The sequence below is a fragment of the Suncus etruscus genome, chromosome 18, assembly GCF_024139225.1.
Source record: "Suncus etruscus isolate mSunEtr1 chromosome 18, mSunEtr1.pri.cur, whole genome shotgun sequence".
NCBI classification, from domain to species: domain Eukaryota; kingdom Metazoa; phylum Chordata; class Mammalia; order Eulipotyphla; family Soricidae; genus Suncus; species Suncus etruscus.
Window position 1 is genome coordinate 32,548,930 of NC_064865.1, and position 10,524 is coordinate 32,559,453.

Sequence of the window (10,524 nt, forward strand, 5' to 3'; positions counted from 1 at the left end):
TTTATCCCAGGAATGCAAGGATGGTTTAACATCTGTAAATCTATCAACATAATACACAACATCAATAACCTATACTAAAAAATTGAATATACATTCTTCTCTAGTGCATACAAAACATTCTCTAGGATAGACCACATTTTGGGATAAATAGCAAGTACACATAACACAAAAATAGAAATTTTGTCCAGCATATTCTCAGAGACTAATGTTATGAAGGTTGATAGTAACCACATAAGAAGATGGAGAATGTTTAAATACTTGAAAACTCACAAAAAGTTTATAATAACAGCCAATTAATAAATGAAATCAAAGAATAAATTAAAAGATTCCTTGAAATTAGTAAAAATGAAGAAACAAACTACCAGAACCTATGAGACTGATGCAAAAATTAATAACAATACAGGCCTACAGTACAAAAGAAAAATCCCAATTGATAATCTATACACTCATATTAAGAATCTGCCATTGGTGGCAATACTCCCCAAGGCATTATACAGATTTAATGCCATCCCTCTAAAGATACCCATGACATTCTTCAAAGAAGTGGATCAGACACTTTTGAAATTCATTTGGAACAATAAACACCCTCGAATAGCTAAAGCAATCATTGGGAAAAAGAATATGGGAGGAATTACTTTCCCCAACTTTAAACTGTACTACAAAGCAACAGTTATCAAAACAGCATGGTATTGGAATAAGGATAGGTCCTCAGATCAGTGGAATAGGCTTGAATACTCAGAAAATGTTCCCCAGACATACAACCACCTAATTTTTGATAAAGGAGCAGGAAATCCTAAATGGAGCAGGGAAAGCCTCTTCAACAAGTGGTGTTGGCACAATTGGATAGCCACTTGCAAAAAATTGAACTTAGACCCCCAGCTAACATCATGTACAAAGGTAAAATCCAAATGGATTAAAGACCTCGATATCAGCCCCCAAACCATAAGATATATAGAACAGCACATAGGCAAAACACTCCAGGACATTACAGGCATCTTCAAGGAGGAAACTGCACTCTCCAAGCAAGTGAAAGCAGAGATTAACAGATGGGAATATATTAAGCTGAGAAGCTTCTGCACCTCAAAGGAAATAGTGCCCAGGATACAAGAGCCACCCACTGAGTGGGAGAAACTATTCACCCAATACCCATCAGATAAGGGGCTAATCTCCAAAATATACAAGGCACTGACAGAACTTTACAAGAAAAAAACATCTAACCCCATCAAAAAATGGGGAGAAGAAATGAACAGACACTTTGACAAAGAAGAAATACACATGGCCAAAAGACACATGAAAAAATGTTCCACATCACTAATCGCCAGGGAGATGCAAAACAACGATGAGATACCACCTCACACCCCAGAGAATGGCACACATCACAAAGAATGAGAATAAACAGTGTTGGCGGGGATGTGGAGAGAAAGGAACTCTTATCCACTGCTGGTGGGAATGCCGTCTAGTTCAACCTTTATGGAAAGCGATATGGAGATTCCTCCAAAAACTGGAAATCGAGCTCCCATACGATCCAGCTATACCACTCCTAGGAATATACCCTAGGAACACAAAAATACAATACACAAACCCCTTCCTTACACCTATATTCATTGCAGCCCTATTTACCATAGCAAGACTCTGGAAACAACCAAGATGCCCTTCAACAGACGAATGGCTAAAGAAACTGTGGTACATATACACAATGGAATATTATGCAGCTGTCAGGAGAGATGAAGTCATGAAATTTTCCTATACATGGATGTACACAGAATCTATTATGCTGAGTGAAATAAGTCAGAGAGAGAGAGAAAAACGCAGAATGGTCTCACTCATCTATGGGTTTTAAGAAAAATGAAAGACACCCTTGTAATAATAATTTTCAGACACAAAAGAGAAAAGAGCTGGAAGTTCCAGCTCACCTCAGGAAGCTCACCACAAAGAGTGATGAGTTTAGTTTGGGAAATAACTACATTTTGAACTGTCCTAATAATGAGAATGTATGAGGAAAATGGAGAGCCTGTCTAGAGTACAGGCGGGGGTTGGGTGGGGCGAAGGGAGACTTGGGACATTGGTGATGGGCATGTTGCACTGGTGATGGGTGGTGTTCTTTACATGACTGAAACCCAAACACAATCATGTATGTAATTAAGGTGTTTAAATAAATTAAAAAAAAAGAATCTGCCATTGGGGCTGGAGCTGGGATCTGAACCACATGCCAGCAGGTAGTGGGGAAAGGGCACTCCTCCATTGCTTCTGAAGCTGGGATCTGAACCACAAGCCCATCTGGTAGAGGAGGAGGGTCGCTCCACCATTGCTGCTGGAGCCTGTATCTGAAACACTCTCTATCAGGTAATGGAGGAGGAGGGATTGACCCAGGCCCTGACTTCCACCACACCTTCTGTAGGGAGAGGGAGAGGGAAAACCTTATTGCTATTGGGCCAGGAGGAAAGGATTTACATTTTCTGGCAGATAACAGGGGAGGAGACTTGTGGGTAAAGCCATCATACTCATCTAGAACCACACTCCAGAGAAGGGACCCAGTTACACGCCACAGGTGACAAAGGAGGTCTGAAATATGAAGGCATTACACTCCAAGCCAAACCACCAAATGCAAAAAAATATGGGTAAACTAAGGAAGATATTAACAACTGGGGATATAGAAAGAAAATCTAGCAAGTTTCCAAGTCCACCAAATGCTGGGGCCCAATGGATGAGGACCAAAAAAGAAACAATGCAGGCTGCAGTGTCACGTTTTCTTGGAGATTGGTTAAGGTTGGATTCCCACTGAGCTCCCACACTGGAAAGGCAGTTCCTATTTCCCTGTTCGATTAGGTCAGAAGCAACAATTCCAGTTGTAGAAATCCGCAGAAAATAATTCACACAGTGAAAAAGGTAAACGAATGGGTTCAGGAAATCCAGTACTCAAGCAATGAATTTACACCGCAAAAGTTTTCTGCTCCTATATGGAGTACAGCTCAGTGGAAGAAGACCAAAGAATGAGCCCCAGCCTTCCTTACACCCTTGCTTTTTTTTTAAGTGGAGTAACATCTTTTATTTCCTCAGGGTCAACCTGAATCAAATCTCATGGCCAAAACTCTTAAAAGGAAGGCTATGAAGCCAGTAAATCACTATCTCATGCTCTCTTCTCTTCTATTCCTTAACCATCTACCAAAGTACATACTAGATATATTCCACCGCTCTAAAATCAGTGTACAAGAGTCAATAAAACCAGAAATGACTCCCTGGAACCAATGTGACCTATTTAATGATCAAAACCAGCATGGTCAGGGTATACCAGCCGTGGGTCACATTTCCCCATTTCAAAATTTTGAAGTTGCATCAATATTATCTTCATTTATTTCACTTAAAACCTCTAAAAGCTATCAGGAGCATGTCCTTATGCACAGGCCCAGCTGGTGGAAAGGAAAAAGCCTCCTGTTCCTAGATCAAGGCCATTTGAGCATAATCCCAGTCAGCAGGACTCCCAGAATAGACAGAAAAAAATAAGAGAAAAAGTTTACAGATAAAGGTATAGCTTTAAAAAATATGAGTAATATGAGACCATGTAAAATATGAATCCTCCAAATCAAAGAAATTATTAAAAACAATGACTTGACTGCAGTAGCAGTATTGAAGTGACTTTATTTCCATGTGATAAATTACTTTCACAGCCCCCTAGACAAAAGAGACCATCAACAATGAACCTCAGAACCATTAAAAAAGGTCATTAAAAATCCCCCAGAACACTCAGACTTCAAAGACATTTAAGTCTGTGCCTGTGTGCTGTTAGTCTCGCTCTCAGAAAGGAACCAGACTTGGACTCTGATCCAGAGCAGACAAGGCCATGTCAGTCTGGTTGCTGAGGAAAATACATCATGTGAAGCAGACTATAAAAATGGAAGTGAGAAAGCTAAAACTTACAATGATAAGTCATTTTCTCCTTCCCATAGTTTTTCCTTGATTTTGTTCTCTGAAGATTCAAGATAAAACAAATCATATTAGTCACAGATTTCGGAATTAATCAGTCTTCACCTCATGACTAAGGTGGCCAATAATAACTACTTTTGCACAATGAAAACAAAAGAACATCGAGATCAGCAGGACCTTTTGGCTGTGGTTCCACCACGTTCACTATGAAACACACGAATGTTAGCAGACACTGCAGAAAGGTCAGGAAGGCCCATTATAAGGTGACATGGCAGATAGCAGGACTAGCTGGACTTTAAGGAGGAACAGGTTCTACCTGGTGGGGGGAAACCCACATGATTAAGTTTCATATTTATATAATAATCACTCTGAATTTAGGAATAAGGGGCATTTGGTTATAGATACAATTCCATCTGCAGACTAACTTTAATTTTAGAGCATAACACTCATTGCATAATATTATAAGTTGTGGCTTTATATGTGGTTTCTAGGTCCACCTGTTATTATTTTTTTTAGTTTTGATAAAATTTACAGCTGTGAAGAGATGCCCTGGCTCAGATAGAGTTTCTGGCTTCAGAAAGTCCATTGGTTATGTAGCTATCTGTCATTGTTGAGTTTGCTGCCAGCCAAAGTCTCAGAGCTCTGGCTATGCTGTGTAGATGAGTCCTCACCATTTAAGCTTTTCCTACATACAGGACATGTGTCATGCAGTTCTAACAAGGGCACGATGCAGCTGCTGTGGAAGAAGTGGTTTCAAGGCAGCTGCTGGACCCTATCTTCCACTGTGTAATCTTCCTTGCAGACAGGACACTCAAGACACTTATCAACTTATTCCTGAGTCACTGGCACTGTTGGGGGAGACATGATCTTGTCCTTGTCAGCTGGGGGAGGGCCTGTGTTTTCCAGTTGTCCTAAAAGCTGGGTTATAATGGCATCAAGCCCTGTCTGACCCCAGGCATAGTCCCCAGGGTTTGAGTGCAGCATCCTGCTCCAGAAAAAGGGGTGAGGAGATTCAGGAATTGCAGAATTTGCAAAGAATCCTGCAAAGATCTGTTGTCTTATCCCTTCAATAGCTAAAGATCTGTCTGGACGAGTGCCTCCTTGTGATCTATATCTCCTAGTCATTGGGACCAGTGGAGGTCGACTTGGTTCCCAAAAATCTGTATGAATTTGATGGCCCCTCTCACTAGCTCTATTATCTTGGTCCAGTGGACTTCTACTTAGAAATGGTCTAAAATCTTGAAAAAACATGGTGTGGTCCAGATGGTCCCAGAGCTCTGCAAAATGTGTTGATATGCTACTGCCTATCTGGCTACCACCACCAACTATAAAACTGGAATCATCTGTCACTTCTTCAGTAAAGCCTGATTCACATCTGGGACAAATATATTCCGGGATCTTGGGACTGACCTTGCTCTTGCAGAAGTGAGAGAAGAAACGGTGCATGGCCAACGGGGCACCCACTCCCACCCAGCTGCCAACGCCTCCGCCATCTTCTCTCCCTCAAGCCACGCAGTCCTGTGAGAGTGCTTGGCCCACCTCCACTCCCTCGGTGTGGGCTGGCTGCAGCCCTGAGGCCAGCCCACGTGCACACCCTTGCTTTTATTGACAAGAATCAGGTACCACCCTAGGGTGGGAGGAGAATACCAAGTAAGGAATAATACAATATACTATCACCAGGTCACACCCTAGGGTGGAGTGCAATTATTGATTAGGGTAGGATCAGTAACACAACAGCAGGCCATGGCAAAAGAAATCAAGTCATCACTATCCAGCAAGTTCAAGAAATCCATAGATGAACAAATCAACCAACTTAAAGAACTTTTACAGAACAGGAAAGAATCCATACAAATGGAATTAAAGGAAATAAAAATGTCTTAGCAAGCCATAATAGCAGAATTACACAATTGGAGAATCTTATAGAAGAACTTGAAGAAAAACTGCAAGCCAAAAATGACAAAGAAGCTAATAAGGGAATAAAAGGTAAAACATTGGAAGAAAAAGTTAGCTATTTATTGAACAAAGACAAAAGAAATCATCTAAGGATTGTAGGTGTACCAGAAGGTGAGGAAATATGGAAAGGGGAAGAACAAATGGTCAGAGAAATAATAGCAGAAAACATTCCCACCCTCTGGAAAGAGGCTCTGTTGCAAATCCAGGAGGTGAAAAGAGTCCTAAATAAAATAGACCCTAATAAATTAACACCAAGATGTATAGTAATCCAAATGTCAAAAAGTGAAGAGAAAGATGATCTCCTTAAAGTGATAAGGGAGAAAAAAACTTCAAGTACAATGGAAGGAACATAAGAATCAAACCAGATCCCCCATTTGAAACAATTCAAGAAAGAAGACAGTAGAATGACATATTTAAATGACTGAATGAAAGAAACTTCCAACTAGAGTCCACTACTTAGCAAACTCTCATTCATATGGAAGGGACTAAAATCATTTTCAGACAAAAAAGAACTCACATTATTTGTGCAAACAAAACTGATTCTAAATGACCTACTCAGAGATGAATTACACAATTCAAATCCCTGATTGTAACAAAAACTACCCTACACAATACAACTGCACGACAGCCCTTCCTAGCAATAATCTCCTTAAATGTCAATGTACTAAACTCTCCATTAAAAGACACATAGTAGAGATTTGGATTAGAAAACAAAAATCGGACTTCGGCTTTCTGCAATAAACACACCTACGAGTAGAGGATGACACAGGCTCAGAATAAAAGGATGGAAATCAATTATTCAAGATAATGGAAAACAGAAAAAAAAAACTGGGACAGCCATTCTTATCTCAGACCAAATAGCATTCAACATCAAGAACGTGATCAGAGGCTAAAGGATTACTACTTACTAATCAGGAGAAGACTAGACTAAGTAATGCTAACTCTGATCTACATTTATGCACCAAATGCAGTGCCAGCAAAATCTGTAAGGCCTTTACTTGCAAACTTTGAGAACCATATAGAAGAAAATGTGATTGTAGTAGCATATTTCAATACTTCAATATCACTACTGGACAGATCTACCAGACAGAAAACTAGTAAAGAAATAAGAGCCCTAAATACTAAATTAGAACTAAGGCTAATGGACTTATATAGGGCCCTTCACTCCCAAAAAACAGAATACACATTCTTGACAAGTACACATAGAAATTTCTCCAAAATAGACCATGCCTTAGGATATAAATCTAACTTGCATAAAATCAGGAGCCACGCAGGAGCCCGGGAGAAGTGGCCAGCCCCAGAGACATGGTGAGCTTGGAAGGGGTGCCAGGACATCGTGAGTTTGGGAAGGAGGCGCCGGGAAGGGCACAAGCAGGTTGTCGGAGTGTCATATAACAGGTACCCCAGGAAGACCCTGAGTCCTGTGAGAGAGACCAGAGGGAGCTCAAAAACTTTCACCAACTTGCCAACGTGGCATAGGCAGCCCGGGGGGACAGAGAGCCAGGAGGAACAGTGACCAGAGAGCCAAGAAGCAAGCACAGTCTGACTTCCAAGTGGGGGAACTGAGTCATCTAGGCTCAACGGCACCCTCTGCAACTGTGGTCAGGAGCGAAACTGCACTGTCTGACTTGAAAGGGAGGTGAAGGATCAGGCTTGACTGGAGGATGTGGGAGGGACCAAGCCTCAACAGCATACCCAACAGGAGCAGCACTCTAGAGAAAAAGGGACCCAGCCCCAACACACAGGTGGCAAAAGTAGACTGAATACAGAAGGCACAGCACTCTAAGCCACACTAATACATGCAAAGGAATATGGGTAGATCAAGGAAGACCCTGAATTCAGGGGATATGGAAAGGATCCCTAATAAATTTCCAAGTCCCCCAAAAGGCACAGACCCAACAGAAGAAGATCTTAAAGTAGCCATGAGGAATAAAATGGAAGACAGGTTAAAGAAAATGAAAGAGACATTAGCCAGCGAATATAAAAAATCCTTGGATAAACAAATCAACCAACTAAAAGAATTGTTAAAAAAAATATGAGAGTCTCCATGCAAAGAGAATTAGAGAAATTACATAAAACCGTAGAAAGCCAGAAGAGGAGAATCACACAGCTCAAGAATCACATAGAAAAACTCCAAGATGAACTGCAAACTAAAGACAACAGAGAAGCCAACAAAGAAGTAGAAGGTAAATCACAAAAAGTAAAAGTCCACTATTTAATGAACAAAGACAAAAGAAACAATCTAATAATTGTAGGTATACCAGAAGGGGAGGAAACAGAAAAAGGGGAAGAACAATTCGTCAGGGAAATAATAGCAGAGAACTTTCCTACCCTCTGGAAAGATGCATCTGAGCAAATCCAGGAGGTGAAAAGAATTTCCAACAAAATAGACCCTAACAAACCAACTCCAAGACAAATAGTAATTCAATTGGCAAGAAACAAGGAGAAAGGCGACCTACTTAAAGCAATAAGGGAGGAAAAAAACCTCACATACAAAGGAAGGAACATTAGAATCAAACCAGATCTCTCATATGAAATACTTCAAGCAAGAAAACAGTGGAATGACATATTTAAACAACTGAATGAAAGAAATTTTCAACCTAGAGTCCACTATCCAGCAAAACTCTCATTCACATGGGAGGGTAAACTAAAATCATTATCAAACAAAAATGATCTTGCATTATTTGTGCAAACAAAACCACTCCTAAATGACCTACTCAGAGATGAATTACACAATCCAAACCCCCGATTGTAACAAAAACCACACTAAACAACAAACCTGCACAATAGCCCTCTCTGTCAATAATCTCCTTAAATGTTAATGGACTAAACTCTCCCATCAAAAGACACATACTAGGGGGCCGGGCGATGGCGCTAAAGGTAAGGTGCCTGCCTTGCCGGCGCTAGCCTTGGACGGACCTCGGTTCGATCCCCCGGTGTCCCATATGGTCCCCCAAGCCAGGAGCAACTTCTGAGCGCATAGCCAGGAGTAACCCCTAAGCGTTACCGGGTGTGGCCCAAAAACAAAACAAAACAAAACAAAAAAAGACACATACTAGAGAACTGGATTAGAAAACATAAACCAGATTTTTGCTGCCTACAAGAAACACACCTACAAGTATAAGAAAGGCACAGGCTTAGAATAAAAGAATGGAAATCAATTATCCAAGCCAATGGAAACCAAAAAAAAAAAAAAAAAAGCAGGGATGGCCATTCTGATATCAGACCAAATTACATTCAACCTCAAGAAAGTGATCAGAGACAAAGAGGGTCACTACTTACTGATCAGGGGAACACTAGACCAAGAAATGCTAATACTGGTTAATATCTACGCACCTAATGCAGAGCCAGCAAAATATGTATGGCAACTGCTTGCAAAACTGGAGAAACACAAGAAAGGAAACATGATAATAGTAAGAGATCTTAATATCCACTATCACCACTGGACAGATCCACCAGACAGAAAAATAACAAAGAAATAAGAGCCCTAAATAAAAAACTAGAAGAACTAGGACGAATAGACTTATACAGAGCCCTCCACTCCCAGAAAGCAGAATACACATTCTTCTCAAGTCCACATGGAACCTTCTCCAGAATAGACCATGCCTTAGGATGCAAATCTAACCTGCATAAAGTCACAAAGGTAAGGATCATTAGAAGCACACTGTCAGATCACTATGCAACACAGGTCAAAATTGACTGTAAAAAGAAGCAATGGAGAAAATCCAACACCTGGAGATTAAACAACATGCTGCTCAAAAACAGCTGGATCAAAGAAGTACTCAAGGAAGAAATAAAAAAATTCCTTGAGACAAACGATAATGAAGAAACAACTTGTCAAAACTTGGGGGACACAGCAAAAGCAGTAACCAGGGGGAAACTCATAGCAATACAATCTTACATCAGGAAAGAGGAAAACGACAAAATTAGCAGCTTAAAGGACCATCTTAGGAGCTGAAACAATAGCAACAAAGAAACCCAAACACAACCAGAAGACACAAAATAATAAAAAACCAGAGCAGAAAAAAACATAGAAACTAAGAAAACAATACAGAAAATCAATGAGTGCAGTAGTTGGTTTTTTGAAAGAATAAACAAGATAGACCAACCACTGGCAAGACTCACCAAAAAAAGAGGGAAAATACCCAAATCAGCAGGATCACAAATGAAAGGGAAGAGATTACAACAGAACCCCAAGAAATCCAGCACATCATGAGGACATGTATATATGAACAACTATACTCAGTTAGGCTAGAGAACCCAGAACAAAGTGACAGATTCTTGGAAAAATACCAGCTTTCAAGACTAGAAAAGGAGGATTTAGAAAGCCTAAACAGGCCAATCACCTCAGAAGAAATTGAAACAGTAATTAAGAAACTCCCAAAGAACAAAGGTCCAGGCCCATATGGTTTTACAGGTGAATTCTATCAAACATTCCAAGAAGAATTATTTCTAATAATTCACAGGCTCTTCCAAACCATTGAAAAGACAGGAATCCTCCCCAATTCCTTCTATGAGGCTAATATCACTCTGATTCCCAAAGAGGGCAAAGATACCACCAAGAAAGAAAATTACAGACCAATCTCACTAATGAACATAGACGCAAAAATCCTCAACAAAATTTTAGCAAACCGAATCCAACACTACATC

General features: G+C 40.4%; 1 pseudogene; it reads right to left on the reverse strand.

Annotated features, from left to right (window-relative positions):
* Positions 1 to 4,494: 4,494 nt before the first annotated feature.
* On the reverse strand, positions 4,495 to 5,414 carry LOC125996470 (E3 ubiquitin-protein ligase RNF115-like; annotated as a pseudogene).
* Between the last annotated feature and the right edge of the window lie 5,110 nt (positions 5,415 to 10,524).